Genomic DNA, 27,587 nt, shown 5'->3' with positions numbered 1-27,587 from the left:
ACTCTCTCCTGTATGTGCACACACGTATAAGTCTATTGGGTGGATTTGTATTTGCCGAATTATATTTGCAGATTCATTCTATTTTGCTCAAAAAGCAGTTAATGCTGGCAGTCAATCTATGTAATATTTTGTAAAATCCACTTTGGAAATAGAACCAGTCTGAGTCAAGAATGGGATACAGACAGACTCTAACCTCACACCTTTAAGGCATTGTCTGAGCTGAGCTGTCACCTTTTGTTATATAACCTTAAGCTATTTTGAGAATGTGACATAAGAGAAATTCTGGGATTTATATATTAAAGAACCGAAAGTTTGTTCAATGTATCATTGTATCACTGTAATCTTTTGCTATAAATTCTGTGTTTCATGATCCTGCTTCACAACAACCTGATGAAGAAGCAGTGCTCCGAAAGCTAGTGCTTCCAAATAAACCTGTTGGACTATAACTTGGTGTTGTGTGATTTTTCAGTTTGTCCACCACAGTCCAACACCAGCTATGTCAAATCCTGATAATGCTTAATTGTGAATATTTACCAAACTCCCAAATGAAGAAATTCCTTCTCAACTTATTCTTAAATGGCCTGTCTCTAATTATGAGAAAGTGAGGACTGCAGATGCTGGAGATCAGAGCTGAAAAATGTGTTGCTGGAAAAGCGCAGCAGGTCAGGCAGCATCCAAGGAGCAGGAGAATTGACGTTTCGGGCATAAGCATTCCTGAAGAAGGGCTTATGCCCGAAAGGTCGATTCTCCTGCTCCTTGGATGCTGCCTGACCTGCTGCGCTTTTCCAGCAACACATGTCTCTAATTATGGGACTGTGCCATCAGTTCATGTATCACGAACCATAGAAACTATTGAATTTATATAGCCTGTCATGTCCTGTAAGAACTGTGTAAGTTTCAATATGATCAGCTTGCATTCTTCAAAACTCTAGGAAATAAAGGTCCAATTTTCACAATCTCTCATAAGAAAGTCTCCCCATACCAAAGATTAGTCTGGTGAACATCCAATGCCCTTACTTTATGGCAAGCACATCCTTCCTTAGATAAGGAGACCATAACTGTGCTTGATATTTCCTGTGTGGTCTCAGAATGGTCGTATACAATCTCACCAGGACATCTTTACTCTTGCACTCAAATCCCCTTGTGGATGATAGTCACATGCCAGTTGCTTTCCTAATTGATTGATACAACTGCATGCTAGCTTTTAGACACTTCCTGATATCTCTAACAAAGGTGCAGTGCTAGAAATGAAGTCAAGGGTGAAAATATCTTCTTCTCCTGTGGACATCACACTACTGGAACAGACCTATGGCCATGGCATTTCCATGAGCTGGGTGTTCTTCATCTGCTTCAGCAGTCTGCTGCTGCTGTTGGGCTTGCCATTGACCCTATCTCTCCTGCATCCACCTTCACCTTCTTAGAAGGTTCCTGCCCAAAATCTTATCTTCCTCGGATGCTGCCTGACCTGCTGTGCTTTGTCCAGCATCACACTTTATTGACTGATTCTCCAGCATCTGCAATCCTCACTATCTCCATGGAGGAGAGTGAGTTCAGCGTGGAGGAGAGTGAACCCATTGGGGAAGTGATGTCAGTGAGATAGCCCCAGTGGCAAAACATGGTGCCTAAAGATCGATGGCTTCATCGTTGGCTGAGTCTGGTGCTGGTGGTGGCAAAGCCGTGGCAGGAGAACACCACAGCAACATGGACCGTGAAAATGACCTCTGATGTTGGTGTGCCCAGCATGGGCAGTGGTGAAGGTGAATTGGCCCAGTGGCAAAAGATGGTACCTGAGGATTTGTAACTTCAACGTTAGTTGGTGAAGCAGTTTTGGTTCTGGGCCATTTCAGAACTCGTACGTAGATGGACTTACCTTTTCATTTTCTCTTATTCTTAAAGTATCAAAATGGCACCAGTTTGCAGTGACAAGTTAAGACTTACCCCACTACTTTATTGCATTCCACTGTAAAGTCTGTGTGATAATAAATAAATAATTCATTGTCTCATATTCAGCAACAAGGATCCTATGCATTTGCCCATCTAACTGATACTGACTGCGCCCTTCTGGACATTGTCTCAGCCACACTCCACATTGCATTTTGCACTAAGAGAATGGCAAGTGATGGCAGGGAACTCAGCTCATGGTGGACACTGTCAGCACTGGACTCTACCTCGTTGCGAGATAGCAAGCCCCTCCACCCCATCAGAGCCCCTATGTCTTTTACCTTATACTACCACAATAGACCTTTTTCACTTATCTCCACCACATTGAGCTTCACCTCCAACATTCTCCTTGCCTTCTGAGCCCTGATATTACAACTTTAATAATGCTCACTCTGTTCCCATATGCTTCCCCTGTGGTGTGGTCATGAGCTACTCTCCTGTAGCCTACCATGTTCACCGATGGTGTTCTGCCTTCCCCTCCCCCCATATGCCGTGAGCTCCATCTGGCCATTGATATTATGCCTATTTCGACAAATGTCTCTTCTTTCCCCAAACAGCCGTCGCTTCCCCAGGCCTTTTGGCAGTAATCTCCTGCTGCCCCTTCCGGTCACCTATTCAATAGACTGACCTCTGTTTGCAGCTCCCTGACTGATGATATAAAATTCCCTTGACTGCAGTCATTGATCCTATTGGACTGATTGTTGTCCATTCCCCAGACTGTAATTGGAACGATCCACTGACCGTGGATCAGCCTGAGTGGATGAATAACCATGGCCAAGCGCTTGGACTATGGTTGCAACTGTTGGTACCAGGGTCCCCTATCAAATACCAGTCCTTAGGTAGACGAAAGACCAGCCGCATCCATTTTCTGACATTTGGTTGAATAAGTGTGCTGTGTCTTAGCCCACAGACAGCTGGCACATGCTGTAGATGTTAGGTTGACAACTCGGTGTATCGTATGACAAAATGTCCCTCTGTTACCCCAGACAGTTCCTTACTGACAATTGTGACATGCAGCCTTCTTTGTGTCTGCGAAAAAGGCCACATCCATGTGCCTCTGGCTGAAGTGACAATGTGTTAAATGGCATGGCCCAGCAAGATATGGAAAATGTAAGCCTGGAGGTACAGTAGTTCCCAAGTGAGAAAGCACTAATAGTGCAAGTGAGCAACCCAGTGAGAGGCAGCCTGGTCCAATCATTGAACTGGATGTCTGTCCTTGTGCGCAAAGTTTCCTTGCTTTAGCCTTTCAATGCAATGCTAATCTGTGTACAAGGGGTGCATGTGGCTGGTGTCTGTGGAACATGTCCTGAGATGCTGTTTGGTGGTGAGTAACATGAAGGTTCTTCACAATCAGTGGTAAATGAAGTGACCAGATACCTGCTTGGACTTCCACAAGAAGCATTTCTGAAACTTGTTGAATCAGAGTGCTTAGTGAGATAGAAAGTGGAATATCAATGAGACAAGTTGTGCCATTAATAATGTGTTTAATAAGCTATAATCCTGGTTAATTGGAAACTCACTGCTTCTTAGCAAAAAACTTGCCTTGCCACTTTGTAAAAGATACAGTGAGTTGCTCTTGATATTGATTTAGGCCTTTTCAGACTTTTCACCAATTTATGTTCATATTGTCCTTTCCCTTTCTTTACTAGTTTCTTGGCCATCCTTGGTTCTAAGTGCTCTAAAAAAATCATTGGCAAACTTATAAGCTACTTTCTTTGATCTAATTCAATGTTTATCTTTTTTTTTGTTAGCCATGGTGGATTCACCTTTACTATTGAATTTTGTATCATGAGGAATGCACATTTGTTATAGACTATGCACTGCTTTGCCGTTGTTTATCTATCATGAAACATTGAGAAGTATTTTCCCAATCCACAACAGCCAATTTACATGCTAAATCTTCATTGTTTTTTTGTTTGGATTCAGAATCCTAGTTTCAGAATTAACTCTACCGCTTTCATAGAAAATAGGAGCATGAGCGAGATGTGTTCCACTGAATTATAGAATCATAGAATTCCTGTAGTGTGAAAGCAGGCCATTCAGCCCATCTAGTCCACATCGACCCTCCAAACAGCAACACACCCAGACCCACATCTCTACGTTGTCCCTGTAACTCCGCATTTCGTGGCTAATCCACGCACCTAGCACACCCCTGGACACTATGAACAATTTAACATGGCCAGTGCACATGACCTTCACATTTTTGAAGGAAACTAAAGCACCCAGAAGAAACTCACAGAAGCACAGGGAGAATATGCAGATTCTACACAGGCAATCCCCAAGGTTGGTATAAAACCTGGGGCCCTGGCACTGTAAGGCAAAAATGCTAATCACTAAGCCATTTCAATTTCAAACTTCAAGTAAAATTCTATCATGCCATTACTGTTTCCTAGTGGCCATTTCTTGCTGACAAGTACTTGATCTAAAGTAGCCATATCCCTGGTTAGTTCGCAAAGCACTGCTGTAGAAATCCATCTTTTATACACTCCAGAAATTCACCCTCTACTGCATTAATGCTAAGTAGGTTTACGCAATCTGAATATAAATTGAAGTTTTCCATTTTTACTCTTTTAGCCATGTTAGATGAAGCTCTAATTTCCTGATTTTTACCATACCCATCATTATCATTACAGGATCACTACAGCAGGTGAATGAATCACTTAGAGTGAACAACATTATTATCCAGTGTAGTGATTTGCATATGAAACAAGACCACTGCTTTCCACCCACATGTGCTGAGTTAAATTTCTTGACATAAGGGAATACATATAGTACTTTCTGGAGAATAGAAATAGCTGTGTAATTTCAAGAGAAGATTGTGTTTACAGCCTCTAGGCTTTTCATATTACCTGTTCATACTGGATCATGGTGGAGGCGCAAGATGAATGTTCTTTATAATTGTACGCTATGAACAATCATCAGTAGACTCCCTCTAAATCTAACTCATCAAGCTATACTCATTATCATGACCAATAGCAGAAACAATACAAGCCTAAGAATGCTGAATAGGATTGTGCAGAAGGTGAGGGAGGACAGGAATGATAGAAACGATAAGAAAAATCCTGGAATGCTTTTTAAACAGGAGGAAAGTATAATGTTCACAAAAGTCATAATGATTTTGAAACCATTCACACATTGCAAAGTCTTACTTATATTGGAAACTGACAGAATAAATGAAAAATTGTATCACCATAAATTATAATTTGACATTGTTTGCAATTATCTACCTATACAGTATTGAAATTGCATGATCTTATGAATTTCATGAAAAATAATCTCAAAAAGAAATCCTGTTTTCAAATTTTATTATACATGTAAAATTCTACAACATGCAATTTCATTATCATTTCAATGCAAACTGAAATAAAAGTCAAAGGCGATAAATCAGGATGACGTATTTGAAAAAAAATACTAAGCATGGGGGGAGATTTAATTCGGGTTTCACAGTTGAGAAAGGGATGTCTGGTGATTAAATTACTAAAGAGGTGAAAACCTAATCTCATTCTTTCGTGATTATGTCTATTTCCCTTTTAACTGCAGCAAGTTTTGGTTGTCCATGTAACCCACTTTGTGAAGGGTTCTTGTGGAACTCTGGTAGTGTCTCTACCTCTGAGCTAGGAGGGCTGGGTTATAGTTCTACCTGCACCAGAGATGTGTAATAACATCTCTGAACAGGTTCATTAGGTAGAAATCTAACCTACTCTGGGATCATAGGCCCATATTAAAGTAGACTTTGTAATACATAATATAGGCTAGCCAGACATCCTGGAGTTTGAAGATTATGAAGTGGGGAAAGAAGCAAACACTGCAGGAAAGTCTCTTTGGAGCATTGCTTGTGGATCATAGAGGCACGTTCCCTTGGTCATTCAAAAAAATGTTCTGTCATGATGAGCTGGTGGTAATCTCTCAAATCGCTCTGATCCACGAGCTCTAACAATTGGTGAACTTCACTATAATTCTGATCGACAACTAGTATGAGTTGCTGATGAATGTCCCAATACTCCTTGGCCACAAACTTCTTCTGTTGGCATTTCTGCCGAGCAGCTAGCCAGCTTGTCAATTTAGTCAGTTGCCAATTTTAAAAAAACATAGAAAATAAATGATAATAAGGTCCTACCATTAAATTTAACTGGAACTCCACATTTGTGACACTTCACAATTCAACCTCGCCCCACCCCCCACCCCCCACCCCCCAATTCCTGCAAACACTTGCTTTACCATTTGCTCCTCAGACATGCCACAGTTTGTATCTATCTTAAGAAGAATAGGGGAGTTTATCTCAGAGTCCTGGGCAAAATTAGGACTCTACCAGCATCAATTATACAACAATCTGGTCATTATCTTAGTCATGTTGTGGAACCTTGCTGTATAACTTAGGTTGCCACAATTCCTTGCATATGAAGCTACATTTTAAAAATGTATGCAATTAGTTATAAAGCATTCAGAACATTTGAGATCAAAGCTGGCCCTACATTAATGCTAATTCTTTCTTCTCTTGCCCATGTTGATGATGAGGTCTACTTGGCATTTTAGAGAAAATAAAAGAGAATTGGAAGTGTCACTCTTAATAGGGGGGCTTTCATTCATTTTGCTTCTTTGACATCTGTCTGTGAAATTTGCTTGGGGATGCCAATCTGTGAGGCACTGCTTCGGACAAGTAATGATAGGTTTCCCATGAGGAACCTATCTGTTCCCATTTTTTGGGGAAGAATAAGAACAGATGTCTTTTAAATGTTGCAATTGTACCAGCCTCCACCACTTCCTCTGGCAGGTCATTCCATACATGCACCACCCTCTGCATGAAAAGGTTGCCCCTTAGGTCTCTTTTATATCTTTCCCCTCTCACCCTAAGCCTATGCCCTCTAGTTCTGAACTCCTGCACCCAAGAGAAAAGACTTTGTCTATTTATGCTATCCATGCCCCTCATCATTTTATAAATGTCTGAGGTGACCCCTCAGCCTTCAACAGTCCAGGGAAAACAGCCCCAGTGTATTCAACCTCACCCTATAACCCTGGCAAAATCCTTACAAATCTTTTCTGAACCCTTTCAAGTTTCACAACATCCTTCTAATATGAAGGAGACCAGCATTGCATGCAATATTCCAAAACTGTCCTAACCAACGTTCTGTACAGCCACAATATGACTTCCCAACTCCTATACTAAAAGCCTTCTTCACTATCCTATCTACCTGTAACTCTACTTTCAAGGAGCTATGAACTTGCACTCCAAGGTCTCTTTGTTCAACAACACTCCCTATGGCTTTACCATTAAGTGTATAAGTACTGCTCTGATTTGTTTCCCCAAAACGCAGCACCTGTCATTTATCGAAATTAAACCCCATCTGCCTCTCCTCAGCCCATTGGCCCATCTGATCAAGATCCCATTGTAATTTGAGTTAACCTCTTTCACTGTCCACTACACTTCCAATTTTGGTGTCATCTGCAAACTTACTAACTATACATATGTTCCTTCTATGTTCATATCCAAGTCATTTATATAAATGACAAAAAGTAGAGGACCCAGCGCTGATCCTTGTGGCACTCCACTGGTCACAGGCCTCTAGTCTGAAAAACAACCTTCCACCACCACCCTCTGTCTTCTATCTTTGAGCCAGTTTTGTATCCAAATGGCTAGTTCGTCCCATAGTCCTTGAGATCTAATCTTGCTAACCAGTGTCCCATGGGGAATGCTTAATGAAATCCATATAGATTTCATGTCCACTGCTCTATCCTCTTTGTTACTTTTTCAAAATACTCAATCAAGTTCATGAGACACAATCTCCCATGCACAAAGCCATGTTGACTATTCTTAATCAGTCCTTGTTTTTCCAAATATGTATAAATCCTGTCCCTTAGGATTCCCTCAACAACTTGCCCACCACCAATGTCAGGCTCACCGGTCTATAGCTCCTTGGCTTGTCCTTCCCAAAACTGTCCTAACCAACGTTCTGTACAGCCACAACATGAGTTCCCAACTCCTATACTAAAAGCCTTCTTCACTATCCTATCTACCTGTAACTCTACTTTTAAGGAGCTATGAACTTGCACTCTAAGGTCTCTTAAATAATGGTACCATGTTAGCCAATGTCCAGTCTTCTAGCACCTCACCTGTGACTATCAATGACACAAATATTTCAGCAAGGAGCCCAGCAATCACTTCCCTAACTTTCCATAGAGTTCTAGGGAATACCTGATCTGGTCCTGGGGATTTATCCACCTTTTCAAGAAATCCAGCACTTGCTCCTCTGTAATATGAACATTTTTCAAGATGCCACCATCTATTTCCCCACATGCTATATCTTCCATGTCCTTCTCCACAGTAAACACTGATGCAATATACTCATTTAGTATCTCCCCCATCTCCTGCAGCTCCACACAATACTTTTTATTTATGCCAATGTACCAAATATTTATTTAATCTTAGTCTTCCTAGGTGGTCTATCAATTGCAGTAGTGTGTGAGGTAATTTGTTGCTGTGGAACAGTAGGAGACTCTTCTGTCTGTACTGGGCCTCGTGCCACTGAAGCTACAATTCCCACCAACTTGTAGTTCCATGGCAGCCTGACCCTGAGTCTTCCGCCATATACTTTATTATCCCTAACCTAGAAGACTTTGCCAAAGAAGATTTGTTTAATTTCCTGGTCTCTTTTTGTTGTACTTTGTCTCTATTTATTATTAAAGAGCTCATTCTGAAAAGCCATAGAAGGTGGTTATACTCCACAGCACTTTGAGCAGATAGTGCACACATGCTAAAGCCACATGTAGAAAATGATTAGCATAAATAGATATAAATCAAAGCTCACAGATTTGTAAAATACACCACTTTTACATCACTGAGTAAGAAATAGTTAAGGTATTGTATAAAACTAATTAAATGAAGAAGTAATTGCTGCATTATATTATTTCATCATTTGATTTCAGAGACAATGCTAATTAGACTGCTGTTGAGAGATGCTGCTCTAGAATGTTTGGGTGGATTTTAATAGAAGCCTGAATGCTGTGGGCTTTGCTGAGATTTGTGGCAGAATTAGACAAGAAGACTTATGTAGGGACCAATCTGTGACAGGTTTTATGCATCTGCCCAGCAGCATGATGAGTTTCACACTCAGCAGCGGTGATTGCCAATGAAAGTTGTTGTCCATGCTTTGGGCACTTCAAACAGTTTATGTATTAAACTTTGCCCAAGCTCTTGTCACTGAGGCAGACAAAGGGACACAGAATTTGGTTTACAGTTCAACTCAATTTTATTAACAAAGAATTCCTCACTAAAGCATCATGTTAGTGTTTCCCAAATTCCCACAGCATTTACTCTCTATCTAGCACAGAGAAAGGGTATTATCCACAAAAATCGAAGTGTCTGAGCTGGGCCTCTGGAATCTTCTTCCTCTCTAATACGCGGCTGGCTGTCTTCCACAAAGGTGAGGCTCACAGGTCAGAGTGGATCTTCTCCTTGCTCTTCTTAAATTGCCACGCAATCTTTTGCCATGAGGCTTGATGTGAGTTTTCACTGAGAGAGTGACTTCCAAATGTGTGTTTTTAGTTCCCTCACCCCAGACCTTCCAGAAAGTTCTGTGGCCTTTTGGCCAATGAGGTCATGAGCTGGGTTCAAAGCATCTCATGGGATTGCACCAACACCCACCACACTCCATAGGTACTGACCACATGCAACTCACATCCATAGATGTTGGCATTTAACATGTACCAGACTCTAGGAACCCTCATGTTACATCTCTGATCCACTTACAGGATGCTTTTGCACCTCACCACAGCTGCATCAGTATTCATTAACGTAATGCAGCAACAAGGACACTGTGTTCACGGACATGCACCCAGCTCATGGACTGGATCCAACTGTATGTTTGGTCTGTTTGTTTGCTATTATGGTGCTCACTCACTGTTGACATTCCTGCACTACCTCACCCATGGCAATTTTTCATGCTGATAATTGCCATACTAGGAATGGGTAAAATGCATGTCCTCAGGCACTGGCTGAAAATTAAGGTGCCATGGTGATCAAAGATTCTTCAATACACAATCCTCAAGCTCATTGTAATTGAGTCAGAAGTCACATGACACCAAGTTATAGTTCACATACTACTCACATCATTGTAACTGGTTCCCCTGAACATTTGTGACCTCTTTGACCTTGATTTCCGCTTTTGCCGATAACAGCTGGCTACTGTTTAATTTAGTTTGGCCAATTTTTGGTCAGGCCCAATTTCTCTATCTGTGGATCAATTTAGTATCTAATTTTGGGCCCATGGTCACTTAACCACGAGGTAGATTATAGCCTGTTAAATAACTTATTAACTTTATAATGGGCCACATTAATATTTAGTTTCTTATCTTATCAAATGGACTGAAGAAGCTAGATGGCAACAATTCTTGACATGAAGTCAAACTGAGCATCTGATAACATCATCTTGCTGCTTCCTCCAAAAGGTCTCCTTGCAGGGCACTATGCACCAAATTCAGGGCCACACTCCATCGACACAGACCACATGCAACTCACGTCCATAGATCCAACATGTACCAGACTTTAGGAGCCCTCATATTACATCTCTGTTACAGGACTGTTCTGCACCTCACTACAGCTGCAACAGTATCCATCAACGTAATGCTGCAACAAGGACACTGTGTTGAGGAACATGCACCCAGCTCATAGACTGGATCTGGCTGTATGTCTGGTCTGTTTGCTTGCTATTGTGATGCGCACTCACTGTTGACCTGTTGACTCACTGTTCCTGCAGTACCTCACTCGTAGCAATTTTTTAATGTTGATAGTTGTAAAATTGCTTGGTTGTTGAAGACTTCACAACTAAGTTTAATCTTGTTATTTCCTGATGGAATATTAATGTGCAACTCATGACAAATATCATACAGACATAACAAGAGTAGATGAAACAGGTGCTCCTATATATCAAGCAGGAGTGGAAATACTTTGAGTTATTTCCCCTTCCAAAGCTCAGAGTGACATAGTTAATCATAGTTCCATAATTGATCTCTCATTTGAGGTTGGCTCATTGAGTAGGAAGCTGAAATTGAGTCTGACATCTTCAAGTGTATATATTTTACAGTTATCAATGTTTGAATTGTTTAGGCAATCCTCCATTATGCAAAAACATAGTCGTTGCTTTTCTTGGTATTACTGACTTTAGATTGCAATATTTCTATTTTCAGATAAAGTGGTCATTTATTACATGGGCCTTGCATTATTTATTATGTTTAATATTTTGAAATATATCAGCATATCTTCTGTAAAAGTCTTGAAAAGGACATGCACTTTTAAGAAATTGCCATTTCAATTCAGCTGGTTGGTGCTGATAGTGTCACTAGCTTTAATAAACCTCAACTAACAAGAAATCATTCTTCCTGCAAGATGATTACAACTGGGATGTAGACAGCTGAAATGTCCATTGAAAGCTAATGGTAAAAATAAGGAAATATGAGGCCAGTGTTTGCATCCTGTTTTTCCAGTACTTCCGGAATCTCTTCAGCAGTTTCTTACTTTTCTCATGTGAGTCAACCCTATCTTTTTGATGGTCAATGCAGTTAAAATGGAGACTGGGGAAAAGATGCCATTATATCGTTTCATGCTATAAATGCTTTCAGTCTCAAGAAATAGAAGAGTCTCTTAATTTTTAAAGTTTGAGTTTAAGCAATTATCCTATGTGGCAGACTAATGTTAGATTCCAAATCAGTCGTTAATGAGTATACCACTGCAACAGATGTGGATTTCAGGCTATGCTCATGACAGAGCAAGAATAATTATATAGTGCCAGGTACCACCATCAATCAAGGTCTATTTACTAGCCAATAATTTTGACTTCAAAGTTAAAAACATGTACCTATAAATAATTTCTGAAGGCAATTTGAAAGGACTGAAAAGTGCACAGAAATATATAGAAATTCAATATTCATGTAGATATTGAGAATTTTAAATCCATAACTTGCATTTTATATCATAATCTATACTTAATTAGAAAGCAAATGAATGATTTGTACAGATAATGCACAACAATCAAGTATTAAATATCATGTACTAGCTGCATCAAGAATTAGACTGCTAAAATATGAAGGATTACTGTAGTCAGCAGACTTGAAGTTGCAAGGATAAAGGCACTGGCATAGCATATTTTGTCATGCCATTTGGTTTAGAATGACTAATAAGTCACCTTGATGGCTCAGATTTTAGAAGTAGACCTCAATTAGCACAGAATTCATCAAACGATCAAGCTTCAATTAGCAAAAGATTATAATTCAAGGTCTCTTTTATTGAGCATATATTTGCTACTGTTTTATACTGATACCAGCTCAAGGAAATATAAGCCAAGCTTAAAGGAGGAGCAATCTAATTAAGCTGCTTAAAATGGTCAAAAAGTTGATTAAGTAAATAGAAATATGATGTCCTGTGATTAAAAAGCCAGGAGTAAATGGGAAATAATTTTAAAATTAGATCTTGGTAATTCAAGAAAAAACCTTCACACAAAGGATGGTGCAAATCTGGAAGATTCTCACCCCAAACAAAACTAGTAAGGATAGGTCAATTGAAATTTCAAAGCTGATTTTTTTTTAAACAAGTGGTATTAGGGATATAGAACTGTTCTATGTTGATTGAATTAAGATGAAACTTAATTAGAACACACTGAAAAGTCTTCACTTTTCCTATGTTCACAAGAAATAAGAAAAATTTACTTATTACTTGCAGTAGAAACCTGTCTCATTATCCAAGCTTAGCTGAAAGTCCAGAGATCCATTTGACTGTTGGAACAACGGCTCTACATTGTCAATTGTCCAATGTGCATTTACATAAGGCAGTGGAGTTTGTTTCTATGTTGATACTTAAAATGTCAAGAGTGTAGTGCTGGAAAAGCACATCAGGCCAGGCAGCATCCGAGGAGCAGGAGAATCGACGTTTTGGACATAAGCCCTTTTCCTGCTCCTCAGATGCTACCTGACCTGCTGTGCTTTTCTAGCATAGCACTCTCGACTGACGTCCAGCATCTGCAATCCTCACTTACTCCTCCCAATATTTAAAATGGTCAGGATGGTTGTTAATTTTTTTAGAATTACAGGGGATTTTTGATTATCCGAAGGACATGGGCGGGCAGTATTTTATTCGGTTAAACGAATTCTGGGTAATCGAATGCCGGGTAACACAATTTAGCCAAGCACTGGGACATTGAGCTGGCCATGTTGGGAATGCAGAGTTTGGGCTTGAAACACACACAGATGGCACCTTTAGTCTACAGACGAATGAAATAGGGAATCCTGAAATGGGTGCCAGTTCCACCTTTTTCACCTCCATGAAAATCCAACCCTTGACCCTTGAAAGGGCAGCTTGAGAGTATCGGACAGCCAATATCAGTGAGGAAGTGCTCTCTGCTGACACTACAAGCAAGAGGGCAGGAAACTAACCATCTGAAAAAATTCTGGTCTTAGTCTGAAAAAATGCAATCTTAATCTTCAAATCCCTACATGGCTTCTTCTTTCAATATCTCTCTAATCCCTTACAGCTTCTCAAATCTCTGAGATATTTGTGCTCTTCTGGTTCTGATCTATTGTGCCTCCCTGATTTTAAGCACTCTAACGTTAGTGATTGCATCTTCAGTTTGACTCTGAAATTCCCTCCTGACAGTCTCCCTTGAGACACTTCTGAAAACACACCTCTTTGATCACACCTTTGTTAAACTGATGTAGCATCTCCTTCTGTGATTCAGAGCCTTATTTTGTTTTATAATACTTCTGTGAAATACCTGGGGCTACTTATTACAATAAATAATTGTAACTGCTTATTGTTATAGTATTGTTTTCTTTGGTTAAGTATCATTTTTTTATCTGATTATAAACCTGTCAAACACTTCATTATACTATTTATTATTACATTAAACAAGCACACCTAAATGTACATTGACGTTGATAGCAATATACTGAATGTTACTGTCGATTTTTACCAGTCTATTCTCAGTGCTGTGAACAGAATCAAAGCTTGATTGGAGAACCTCAAGCAAGGAGAGGCGTAAATGTAGTTGCTTAGCAACAATGCATTTCAGGACTTCAAAAAGAAGTGGAAGGTTGAGAGAATAGGAATATATAGAATTCATTTTTCGAAGACTTATATAGATAGTATTTAGATAAGATAAAATTAATATTAATCATTATAGATCTGAGAGGGGCATGTTGGGTGGTCTACAGCTGGAATGGAAGAGGATCACAAAATTCGGTGGTGGGATTCTAGCAAGATAAATTTAAAGACTATGGAGGAGGAGATGAAACTATCAAACAAGAGAGAATGGAAATTCCGAATTATGAGGGAGCAGAGATTAGCAATGGCAGAGTTAATGCACATATTTTAGACATGCAATTATAAACTGACATATTAGTTTTGATATGAAAGCTGAGTGTGTGAGAGCTGGTTGCTGGAAACAATTATTTGAATCAAAAAGGTGCTTGAGTTGATCTGAAAACAATAAGAAAGCTTGACTGAGGAATATAATTACTAATGGAAATGAAAGAGGGGAATTAGCCATTCCCTGAACATTGTGGACAAAGGCAAGTCAAATGAGAAAATATAGTGCGAGCAGAAAGTTAGATTCTCAATGGAAGACAACAAAATCCAGTTGAGCAGCAATAATCTGTGTGTTTACATTAACATCTCATGATTACCTAAACTTCCCCGATGTATATGAAGGTTTCCTTTTTACCAGGCAGTGCAGAGAAACGAGATGGTCACATCTCCCAACATAAAAGTTAGAGGGATAGCTGATGGATCCAGATTACTGCCTGCTCCTCTGGACCTCCTTCTTACAGGGAGTCCCTCTCCCACTGCAACTCCCAGGTATTCCTGATGAAGGGCTTTTGCCCGAAACGTCGATTTTGCTGCTCGTTGGATGCTGCCTGAACTGCTGTGCTCTTCCAGCACCACTAATCCAGTATTTGGTTTTCAGCATCTGCAGTCATTGTTTTTACCTCCTTTGCAAGCCATCCCCAAAAGCTTGGGCCACTCGCCATGGGCAGTGATTGACTCCATCTGTTTTCCACAGAGGATGGTATTGGGCATTTATTAACATCACCACATCTTCATGGCACATCTCCAATTCCCATAGAATATATCTCCACTTAAATATTGCAGTTTGGAGTACACAGACACGTTTCATTAGAACATAGAAGAACATAGAACATAGAAGAATACAGCGCAGTACAGGCCCTTCGGCCCTCGATGTTGCACCGATCAAAGCCCACCTAACCTACACTATAGAACATAGAAGAAATGTAATATTGTTGCCAGTATCATCACTGGACTGTTAATTCAGAGACCCAGATAAGGTTCTGGGGACCCAGGTTCGAATCCTATCATGGCATATGGCAGGATTTGAATTCAATAAAACAAATCTGGAATTAAGAGTCTAATGATGACCATGGGTCAATTGTCAGAAAACCCAACTAATTCACTAATGTCTTTTAGGGAAGGAAATGCCATCCCTACTTGGTCTGGCCTACTTGTGACTCCAGACCTACAGCAATGTAGTGACTCTTAACTGCCCTCTGGGCAATTAAGGATGGGCAATAAATGCTACCCTTGCCAGCAATGCCCTCATCCCATGAATGAATAAAGAAAACAAAAGATTATTTTGCATTCAAGGGCAAGCACCCATCTCATGCCTTCTCGCTTGCTCTGTTGGTGCTTATTGACTTTGCATGTGCTTGGATACTCATCGAATGTCCTGCTTGCCCTGACTATATTTCTGTGCATTGTCACCTATTCAGAACTTACAGCCTTACAGTACTTCTTTCCTGCCTTGTCTTTTAGTGCAGACTCAAAGCCAAGCAGCTTGTTATGTTTATCAACAATGGTCACTCAAGGGAGTGGATTTGTTACTGTACAGTACTGTATTATGTCAGCGCCACACTGCAGCATGTGCTAACAGTTTATGTGGCAAACACACTGAATGTGCTTCAATGAAATGATCAAGTTTCAAAGTCGAAGAGGACAAATTCTCAGTCAGCCAAGTGAAGGGAGACTGTCATCAATTAGGGGAGTGGGCCAAAGGGTATTTTCCGATTTCAGTCCAGGGCCTTAGATTACTTACAGTGTGGAAACAGGCCCTTTGGGCTAACAAGTCCACACCGACCCTCCGAAGAGCAACCCACCCAGACGCATTCCCCTACATTTACCCCTTCATCTAACATTACGGGCAATTTAGCATGGCCAATTCACCTAACCTGCACATTTTGTTTTTGGACTGTGGGAGGAAACCGGAGCAAACCCACACAGACACAGGGAGAATGTGCAAACCCCACACAGACAGTTGCCTGAGGCGGGAATTGAACCCGGGTCTCTGGCGCTGTGAAGCAGCAGTGCTAACCACTGTGCCACCGTGCCACCCTGATATGGTCAGTCAGCCATTTAAGGCAGTCTGAATTAGTCATTCTATATCATTACAGTCCAGCAATTGGGCCATGGTCAGTCATGCAAATCCAGTGCAGCCATCCAATGGGCGGCACGGTGGCACAGTGGTAGTGGGCGGCATGGTGGCTGGGTGGTTAGCACTGCTGCCTCACATCGCCAGGGACCCAGGTTTGAATCCAGCCTCAGGCAACTGTCTGTACAGAGTTTACACATTTCCCCCGTGTCTGCGTAGGTTTCCTTCAGGTGCTCCGGTTTCCTCCCAGAGTCCAAGATGTGTAGGTTAGGTTAATTGGCCATGCTAAATTGTCCATAGTGTTCAGGGATGTGTAGGTTAGGTGCATTAGTCAGGCATAAATGTGGGGGAATGGATTTAGGTGGGATACTCCAGAGGGTGGGTGTGGACTTGTTGGGTCGAAGGAGCTGTTTCTGTACCGTAGGGATTCTATTTTTTAAAAATCCAAGGAGTGATAGTAGGTCAGTTATGGAGCTTCACACAGATAGCTCAGGATCTGGTCAGTCATCAGTCAATATTGTTATTCAAAGTTATTCAAGCATCTTAGTGATGGCTCCCTTGGTGGGGATGGGGCCGGGGTGCAGTGTTGCACGGGGTGGGGGCGGGGGGCGGTGTTGCACGGGGGTGCGATGTGCGGGGTGCAGTGTTGCACGGGATCATGGGCGGGGTGTGGTGTTGCATGGGGGCGGGGTGGGGTGTTGCACGGGGGCGGGGGCGGTGTCTATTCACTGAAAATTGAGCAGGGGGCAGCAGTTATCAAGAGCGACTGCTGTTGGACAATTTGTGGAGGTTAACAGGGCATTGGAGGAGGTATGCCAGGATCATTTCTGTAGCTGACGGTGAGACATCAGAATGGTGCATTGCCCCCCTTGGTGCCAGGATCATGGATATCTCGGAGACGGTGCAAATATTCTCAAAGGGGAGAGAATGCAGCAGGAGGTCATTTTACAAATTGGAACTAATGACATACAAAGAGAAAAGGATGAGATTCTGAAGGGAGAATATAAAAAGTTAGGCAGAAATTTAAAAAGGAGGTCCTTGAGGTAGTAATATCTGGATTACTCTCGGTGCTACAAGCTAGTGAGGGATGGAATAGAAGGATTGAGCAGATGAATGCATGGCTGAGGAGCTGGTGCACGGGAGAAAGGTTCACATTTTTGGATCATCAGAATCTCTACTGGGGGAGAAGTAATGTATATAAGAAGGATGGATTGCACCTCAATTGTAAGGAGACTAATATCCTGGATGAGAAATTTGCTAGAGCTGCTTGAGAGGATTTAAACTAGTAAGAAGAGGGGTGAGACCCAGGAAGACAGTGAAAAAAGGGATCAGTCTGAGCCTGGTGCAGTTGGGAGAAGGACCAGCTCAAACAGTCAGGGTAGGCAGGGACAAAACAGAGAACGAGGTAGGACTGATAAATTAAACTGCATTTATTTCAATGCAAGAAGCCTATCAGGTAAGGCAGATGAACTCAGGGCATGTTTGGAAAAATGGGATTGGGATATCATAGCAATTACAGAAACGTGGCTCAGGGATGGACTGGACTGGCAGCTTAACATTCCTGGGTATAGGTGCTACTATAGCAAGAATAGAAAAGAGGTCAAGAGACAAGGGGGAGTGGTGTTTTTGGTTAGGAATAATATTACACCTGTACTTAGGAGGATATTCCTGGAAGTATGTCTAGGCAAGTTATTTGGATGGAACTGAGAAATAAGAAAGGGATGATCACCATATTGGAATTGTATTATAGAGCCCGCCCTAATAGTCAGCAGGAAATTAGGAAACAAATTTGTAAGGAGATCTCAGTTGTTTGTAAGAATAATAGGGTGGTTATGGTAGGGAATTTTAACTTTCCAAACATAGACTGAGACTGCCATAGTGTTAAGGGCTTGGATGGAGAGGGATTTGTAAAGTGTGTACAAGAAAACTTTTGATACAGATGTGGATGTACCAACTAGAGAAGGTGCAAAACTTGACCTACTCTTGGGAAATAAGGCAGGGCAGGTGACTGAGGTGTCAGTGGGGGAGCACTTTGAGGCCAATGAATATAATTGTATTAATTTTAAAATAGTGATGGAAAAGGATAGACCAGATATAAAAGTTAAAGTTCTAAACTGGAGGAAGGCCAATTTTGACAATATTAGGCAAGACCTTTCAAAAGTTGATTGGGGGCAGACATTCGCAGGTAAAGGGAAGGTTGGAAAATGGGAAGCCTTGAAAAATGAGATAATGAGAGCCCAGAGACAGTATGATCCTGCTAGGGTGAAGGACAAGGCTGATAGGCATAAGGAATGCTTGATGACTAGAGGAATTAAGATTTTAGTCAAGAATAAGAAGGAAGCATGCATCAGGTTAGAGAGCAGAGGTCGAGTGAATCCTTAGAGGAGTATAAAGGCAGTAGAAGTATACTTAAGAGGGAAATCAGGAGAGCTATCATGAGATAGCTTTCACAAATAGGGTTAAGGAGATCCAAAGGGATTCTACAAATACATTAAGGACAAGAGAGAGAGAACAGGGCCCTTAAAGATCAGCAAGGCATCTTATGTGTGGAACCGCAGGAGTAGGGGGAGATAGTAAGCAGCTATTTTGCATCAAAGTTTGCAGTGGAGAAGAGTATGGAAGCTAAAGAATTTGGGGAAATAAATAGCAGCATCTTGGAAAATGTCCATGTGACAGAAGAGGAGTGCTGGATGCCTTAAAACACATGACGGTGGATAAATCCCCAGGACCTGATCAGGTGTACCCTAGAACACTGTGGGAAGCTAGATAAGTGATTGCTGGGCCCTTTACTGAGATATTAGTATCATCGATAGTCACAGATGAGATGCCAGAAGACTGGAGGTTAGCTAACGTGGTGCCACTGTTTCAGAAAGATGGTAAGGAAAAGACAGGGAGCTATACACCAGTGAGCCTGACACCAGTAGTGGGTAATTTGTATGGGGGAGTCCTGAGGGACAGGATTTACATGTATTTGGAAAGGCAAGGGATGATAGAGTTAGTAGACATGGCTTTGTGTGTGGGAAAGTGTGTCTCACTAACTTGACTGAGTTCTTGAAAAGTGACAAAGAGGATTGATGAGAGCAGAGCGGTGGACATTATCTATATGGACTTGAATAAGATTCCTTCTAGTAGACTGGTTAGCAAGGCAAGGTCACATGGAATACAGAGAGAATTAATTATTTGGATACAGAACTGCCTCAAAGGTAAAAGACAGAGGGTAGTAGTGGAGAGTTGCTTTTCAGACTAGAGGCCTCTGACTCTTCCACAACTACCCTCTGTCTTCTATGACCAAGCCAATTTTGTATCCAACTTGTCAACTCGGGATGGAATTCATGCATCTTAATCTTCTGGATCAGCTTAACATAAGGGACCTTGTCAAAAGTAACATAAAGTCCATGTGGAGAACAGCTATTGTCTTACCCTCAGCAATTATTGTTGCTACTGCCTAAAAAAAACTCAGTCAAGTTGTGAGATGAGACCTCCCTCACACAAAGTCAAACTGACTATCCTAACAAATCATTATTCTCCAAAAATGAGTGAATCCTGTCTCTAAGAATCTTCTCCAATAATTTTCTTACCACTGGTGGAAAGCTCATCGGTCTATAATTCCCTGGATTATCCCTGTTGCCCTTCTTAAACAAAAGAATGACATCGACCATTTTCCAGCCTTCTGGGACTTCACCTGTGGCTGAAGAGGACACAAAGATGCCTGAGTAATCTTCTCCCTTTTCACCCTGTGTATCCCAGTATAGATCCCACCAGACTCTGAGGACTTATTTTTCAAGGCACCCAACACCTCCTCCTTCTTAATATCGACACACCCCACTATAACCTTACAATCATTCATTATCTTTTCCTTGATGCATACTAACACAAAGGTCTTACCCACTTCTTCAGGCATAAATTCCCTTCTTTGTCCTTAAGTAGACCTACTCTTTCCCTTGTTACCAACTTGCTCTTAATGTATATATAAAAAATGTCTTGGAATTCTACTTGCTAAGGACATTTCATGGCCCCTTCTAGCCCTCCTAATTCCTTGTTTAAGTTCTTTCCTTTTTTCTTTATATTCCTCAAGGGCATTGTTTTATTTTAGTTTCCTAAATAGTACATATAATTCCTTTCTCTTTTTGACTGAACTTTCAATAGCTCTTGTCAACCAAGGTTTCTGAATCTTGCCATCTTTGTCTTTCATCCTCACAAGAACTCTGATCAACCGGCCTTAAAGACTCCCAAATGGCAGATATGGATTTACTGTTAAACAGTTGCCCCCAATCTAATTTCTCCATTTCTTGCCTAATGTTGTTATAATTAGCCTTCATCTAATGTAGCACTTATATCCAAGGACCAGTCTTATCCCTATCCATGACTACCTTAAATCATATGGAATTATGAACACTGTTCCCTGCATCTAACAGGCTTCCAGTCAAGATGGCAGGGGAGTAGGACACTCCAGCCAGATCTCTTCCACTCTGTCTGTTTCTACTATCCCTTTTTAAAATCTCCCCCTTTGGTGTCTTGGCAGGTCTCAGCCTGGTCTCCTGATGGCTCATCGTAGGTCCTGCCTGGTCTCTCAGTCACTCGTGGCAGCTTTCAATCTGATTTCTCAGCAGCTCATGGGTGGGTCCCAGCCTGGTCTCTAGATGGCTTATGGTAGCTGTCAGCCTAGTGTCTTGACCACAATGGCAGGTCCTGGCCTGGTCTCTCTGTGACTTGTGGCGGGTCCTGGCTTGCACTCTCAGTACCTCTCAGCCTGGTCTTTGGCAGTATATGAACTGGTCTCTTGGTGGCTCGTGAGCAATGCATTGGTTCAGTATGGGACATGTTCCCGATGCACTGGGGGAGATCAGAGAGGCAGCAGTTTTAGCAGCAGTGATGGTATCTTCGGCGGTGCTGTCAAGAACAGACAGCAGAATGTGATAAGTGGAGAATTCATTAAAGACTGTTAAACTTTTAACTTATTCCTTTATTTTCCCAGTTTAAACTATGAAAGACTTGAATGAAAACTATTACCTATTTCTTTATTTTTCTACTATTCTTAGAAATAATACTTAACTTTTCAAATTCTCATTTCTCTTACTACATTTGTGAAAATGCTGTTCTTTTAACACGATTATGTTGTCCTCATTTTTTTTCAGAGGGCTCATAAAGGCAGAGGTTCCAATATGTTTGGGTTTATCTACTTGAAGAAGCTTTTAAGTGTTTTTAAGGAAACAGTTATACAATGGAAAGGGAGTGGCCAGTTAACCAAGCATAGTTTTTTTCTGGTTTGTTTTAGTTTTAGCAGTCTGACTATTCAGAGCTGCTGGTCAGTTTTGAGGCTCCTAGTAAAAGAGATAGCTCTGTACTGACCCTCAATCTCTCTCTCTCAGACATCTCTTCTGTGAGAACCTGTGTTTGATTTTACCTTTTTTGCCAAAGGGGGTGTTTATGGGGACTGTTGCAGGCATTTGGAGCAGCATCATTAAGTTGGGTTAGTCTGTTGGGTTTTCGGATAGGTTAAGTTATTTGGTATTTTGGTCTCTTTTGTTTGTGTTTCATTTGGTACTTTGTAAATAGATTTGTTAAAACCAAGTCGTTATGACCAGCTTCATCACCCCTGGAATATCCAGTAGAAACCTGCTTAAAACAACTAGAAAAGTTAGGGTCTGGACTGCTTTCTTGAAATGTTTTGAGGGGTCTGGCCTGGTCCATAACACCTTGACCCTAAGCTTTTTTTGTCCATAAGTACCTTGGTACCTAAGCTGGCCGCAAGCGTGGTGACATTATGCACTTTTTACTATACTCCTACACTTCTGTTCTTGAGTACATGTAACAATCAAATCTAAAATCTAAATCAAATTCTGCCCCATCTCAGCCATGGCACCAAGGGAGTCTCAGTCAATATTGTGGACGTTAAAACTACCCATTACCCAACTCTGTTACTTTTACATCTTTCCATGATCTATTCCCCTCTCCAGCTGGCTATTGGGAGCAAAACCTTATCATTGTGATTGCCTGTTTCTTATTTCTGAGTTATAGCCATGTGGTCTTACTGGATGAACCCTCTTTGTGCAGCTGTGATTTTCTGCTTAATTAGTACTGCAATTCCCCCACCCCTTTTATATCCCTCTTTAACATGCCTGAAACATCTAAACTTCAGAACACTGAGCTGCCAGTCCTGCCCTTCTGATTAGATTAGATTCCCTACAGTGTGGAAACAGGCCCTTCGGCCCAACCAGTCCACATCGAACCTCCAAAGAATAACTAATGCACCTAACATTCCAGGCAATTTAACATGGCCAATTCACCTGACCTGCACATCTTTGGACTGTGGGAGGAAACCAGAGGACCCAGAGAAAACCCATGTAGACACGGGGAGAATGTGAAAACTCCACACAGACAGTCACCCGAGGCTGGAATCGAACCTGGGACCCTGGTGTTGTGAGGCAGCAGTGCTAACCACTGAGCCACCGTGCCACCCCATATGACTAACGTGCATAAAATTAAGAACATTGAATGCCATTAAAGTTGGCGGGTTTACTACTGTTGCAGACAGTGCTTTCCACACCCCTACTACTCTCTGAGTAAAGAAACTATCTCTGACATCTGTCCTCAATCTATCACCCCTCAATTTAAAGCTATGTTCCCTTGTGTTAGCTATCACCATCTGAGGAAAAAGGCTCTCATTGTCCAACCTATCTAACCCCTGATTATTTTATATATATACATCAATTAAGTCACTTCTCAACCTTCTTCTCTCTAACAAAAACAGCCTCAAGTCCATCAACCTTTCCTCATAAGACCTTCCCTCCATACAGGCAAAATCCTAGTAAATTTCTATAAAGGCTACTACATCATAGTTCCATGTACTAATCCAGACTCTACCTGTTATACTATTAGCCTTAACATAATGCACTTCAGATTGCCAGTCCCACCATATTCATTAACCTGGCCCTGCCCATTATCCATATTAGACTTAGTTGATATAATGTCAACCTTCTCCTGAATCACTTCACATGCTGACCTAAGCTATGTTTCCCAAGCCCTTGCCACAATAGCTTAAATTCTCCCAAGTGGCACCAACAAATCTCCCTGCAAGGATATTAGTGCCCCTCTAGTTTAGATGTAACCCTTCCTTCTTGTGCACATCCCACCTACCCTGGAAGAGATCCCAATGATCCAGATATCTGAAGCCCTCCTTCCCAATCCAGCTCCTTAGCCATGCATTGAACTATTTCCTATTTCTAGCCTCACTAACACGTGTCTCTCTATGTAATGTAACTGAATGTAACTTAAGACCTCCATGACCTCACAGAATGTACTATGGATTGATGTCAGAAATGAGAGTCTGACATCTGTACAACTTTAAAGACATTGGACTTCATTATTAAAGTCATTATTATTAGAGTTGTAAGACCCTCCAGAACAGAATTTCTAGGAAGATGTAATTTCAAGATGGAACAAATAGAAAAAAAAAATACATCCTAAAGAAAAGAATTCTTGAGACATGAAATACCTTCTAAACTGGATGCTCTGTCAGAGCTGAACAACTAAATATACTTCCTTACTCAAGTGGAAATGTAGCAGACAATATTATGCTCAAAATGTGACAAAAGAAACAACAGATATATTTCAAAGGTACTGAAATCCTTTGCTAATTACTTCAACCTCAGAACTAATAAAATTCTTGAAAGAGCAAGATACAGCAGAATACTATATATCCAGGAGAATCTATTGATGATTTCACTAATGATTTCTACAGACGAATGGTAAAGTGTTACTTTGATGAATTAAAGGCAGAATTCAGAGAGCAGAGAACATTACAGCAGAGTACAGGCCCTTCAGCCCTCGATGTTGCGCCGATGTGTGAAACCAATTTGAAACCCATCTAACCTACACTATTCGATTCTTGCCCATATGGCTATTCAATGAGCATTTAAATGCCCTTAAAGTTGGCGAGTTTACTACTGGTGCAGACAAGTCACTTGTCTGCAGAAAAAGGCTCTCATTGTCCAACCTAACTAACTCTCTGATTATCTTATACATCTCAATTAAGTCACTTCTCATCCTTCTTCTCTCTAACGAAAACAGCCTCAAGTCCCTCAACCTTTCCTTGTTGGACTTTCCCTTCATACAGGCAACAACCTAACAAATCTCCTCTGAACCCTTTCCAAAGCTTCCACATCCTTCCTATAATGCGGTGGCCAGAACTGAACGCAATACTCCACGTGTAGCTGCACCAGAGTTTTGTACAGCTGCAGCATGACCTCATTGTTCTGAAACTCAATCCCTCTACCAATAAAAGCTAAAAGCTAGATTCTTCATTTTTTTAGTGGCAGATGCAGTGGGAGGAGTGATAGCGAGGACCAGAGGCACAACTGGAAGGTAAATTTAAAATATATTAATGCTTATCACTGGAGTTCAGCATTCTTGATTTTTTCGTCGGTAGTTGCAGTGGGAGGAGCAACACCGAAGACCAGAGGCTCGACAGGAAGGTAAATTTAAAATTCATAATAGACTGAATTGTTGTAGGCATTACTGATGAACCAGATCTATTCCAGTCCAAGGAGCAAGAACCAGGATCAATCCTTAACACAAACTCTGAATTTTTAGAATTCATTCAGTTCTTAAGGTAGAGAATTATGAAAGACAAACATAACAAGCCAATGTGGCAAAAAGCATTGACAACAGGCACTAAAAGCCCTTGTCCATGCTGTGGAGTAAAGGAATCTCCCAGCATGATCCGGGTCAAGCTATTAAGACTGAATGTTTTTATTTCAAAAATGTGCTGAAGTAAAAGACTGCCGCAGAAAAGCAAAAGCCCTATGAACTACCCACACAAGGAGATAACTGAGGGAGAATAGTTTCCATTGGAAGGTTAAGCAAAAATTTTCTTTGGGGTATTCTGTGACCCCAGATGTCTCATTTTGGCAAGCTGATTTTTTGTTTTAGACATAGGTGTAGGTGTCAGAATGTTGTCAGCTATCAAATTTGTTTGAAAAATCACTATACAGATGACAGGTATACAAGTATATGGTCTGGGGGATATCGCAATTAACACTGAAGATCTGTTTTGAGCAAATCACTAACATAGGTGACAGCAAACACTAGAAAACCTATATGGACTTCACAACCAGGAATTCTCATCCCAGAGTAGGAAGACATTTTGCAACTTCAAACTCATTCAAAAGCTAGATAGGTTTGATTAACAAAAGGTTAGGAACAGACAGTAGAAGACTTTAGAGTATTCTGTACAATCTTGGTGGAACCTAAACAAGATGTAGTGAACATTCATAATGCCAAAATGACTACTGCACTGGCATAGACATGGCTGGTGCCATCAGCTTAGATATGACAGGTCATAGGAAGTATCTGTGTATGCACCAATGCCACTGCTGTATTCCATGTTGAGGGTGTCAGGAAGGCCAGGTGGAAACTGGGACCCTATTGGGTACAGGGACCAGTGCCAGTATCAGGCCTATGCTGGAAACATGGGAGGAGGCCTGCACCTGAATTTGGAGCAGAGATAGACCAGTAGCAGATTTCAGAGGAAGCCTACATCAGAGCTGGAGAATGGTCCACACCAGGATGAACAACAAAGAGTGGCTTGCACATAAAGTGGCAACAGGGAGGTGCCTGCTATACCACTGCCCTCAATGGTTCCTTCATGCTTAACATGACATCTATTCTGGTTATTAAAGTTCTGTCTTTAGAATGAAGGGAGAGTAGATAACTTACTTGAAATTGTACCTTCCTGGTCAGGAAGAATTGTGGTATGGAAGGTGCTGAGGGAGGCAAATGTGAGTGTACGGATTCTCCAAACTGTAAACTTGCCTCCCTGGAATCATTTTATTCCATCCTAAAAGGAAATAAGCACTTCTTTATTATTGTATGGCATTTCGGCATCCCTGACAAACCTAGCATTTGCGGTTCACCCCTAGCTTCCCTTGAACTGATTAGCCTTCTAAGCCTCATCAAAGGGCAGTTAAGAGGTAACCATTTTGTTGTGGATCTTGAGTCACATGTTGGCCAGAATGTGTTAGGATGACAGATTTCCCTCCCTAAAAGGAATTACAGATCAGTATTTACAACAGTTAACACATGGTCACCATTAGGCTAGCTTTTACTTACAGATATTTATTGAATTTAAATTCCACCAGCTACCATGGTAGAATTCAAACCTATGTTCCCAAAACAGTAGTCTGGGGCTCTAGTTTACTATGCCAGTGACATTACCAATATATCAGTACCATCTCCCCTAATGCAGAGTTAACCTTTATCCACCCAAATCAAAAATAAGAAAATGATGAAATTATAAAACTTGTTGTGAAAATACTTTTGTTATAAATGTGATGATATAAATATATATATAAAACACAGTTATTTTTATATGAACATGTTTGTTTGTATGGCAAAGTACGTATCAGTAAATTCAGAGTTGAGAACAAATCTTTACTGAAATCTTAATCCCTGCTTCTTACATTGACAGTTGCAAAACCTTGAAACACTGAAAGCCTGTTATTAACTGAAACAAGCTCTTATTCACCTACTCAACAACACAGTATTTTTCCTGAGCTGTAATTCCTTAATTATTCCTTTTTACCCACCTACATAGATCACAGAGAAATATGCCTGCTCTGTACTGAATGTTCTCATCATGGCTATAATTTTCATAGTGACCTCTTAACTAAAAGTCTGATGGGTAAGTGAGACAGAAATTTAAGAAGTGGGTGTGTTCAGTCATTTCAAAATGAAACAGCAGCTGGTTGATCGGTCATGCTTTCCCTTTTTTATTTGAAGTCATGCACCATGACGCCTCACGTGGGACATTAATCTCAGAATGATTTCTGCTCCCAATCATAATAATCAGGAGTGTACATATTTGTTTTATTTACCTAAAGAAGATAGAAATATAACTTTGCTACAAATTCTTAATTCTATCCTATCTTTTTAACAATGTTTCAATCAATGATGAAAAAGGAATAAAACAAAGAACTGCAGATGTTGCTGATCTGAACTAAGTAAAAGCAGGAATTGCTGGAGAAATTCAGCAGGCATGGCAGCACCTGTGGAGAGAAATTAGAGTTAGTGTTTCTAGTCCAGTGACCCACAGATGCTGCCAGACTGCTCAATTTCTCCAGTAATCACTGTTTTTGCTTGTTACTGAAGTAGCTGAGCAAATTTCTTATTAAAAGCATTAGGTAAAGGAGTGAAATAAAGGAAGACAAGGGTGATTTTGAGGAT

This window comes from Chiloscyllium punctatum, chromosome 9 (assembly GCF_047496795.1).
Source record: "Chiloscyllium punctatum isolate Juve2018m chromosome 9, sChiPun1.3, whole genome shotgun sequence".
Classification (NCBI taxonomy): Eukaryota; Metazoa; Chordata; class Chondrichthyes; order Orectolobiformes; family Hemiscylliidae; genus Chiloscyllium; species Chiloscyllium punctatum.
This window is presented reverse-complemented; position numbering follows the sequence as displayed.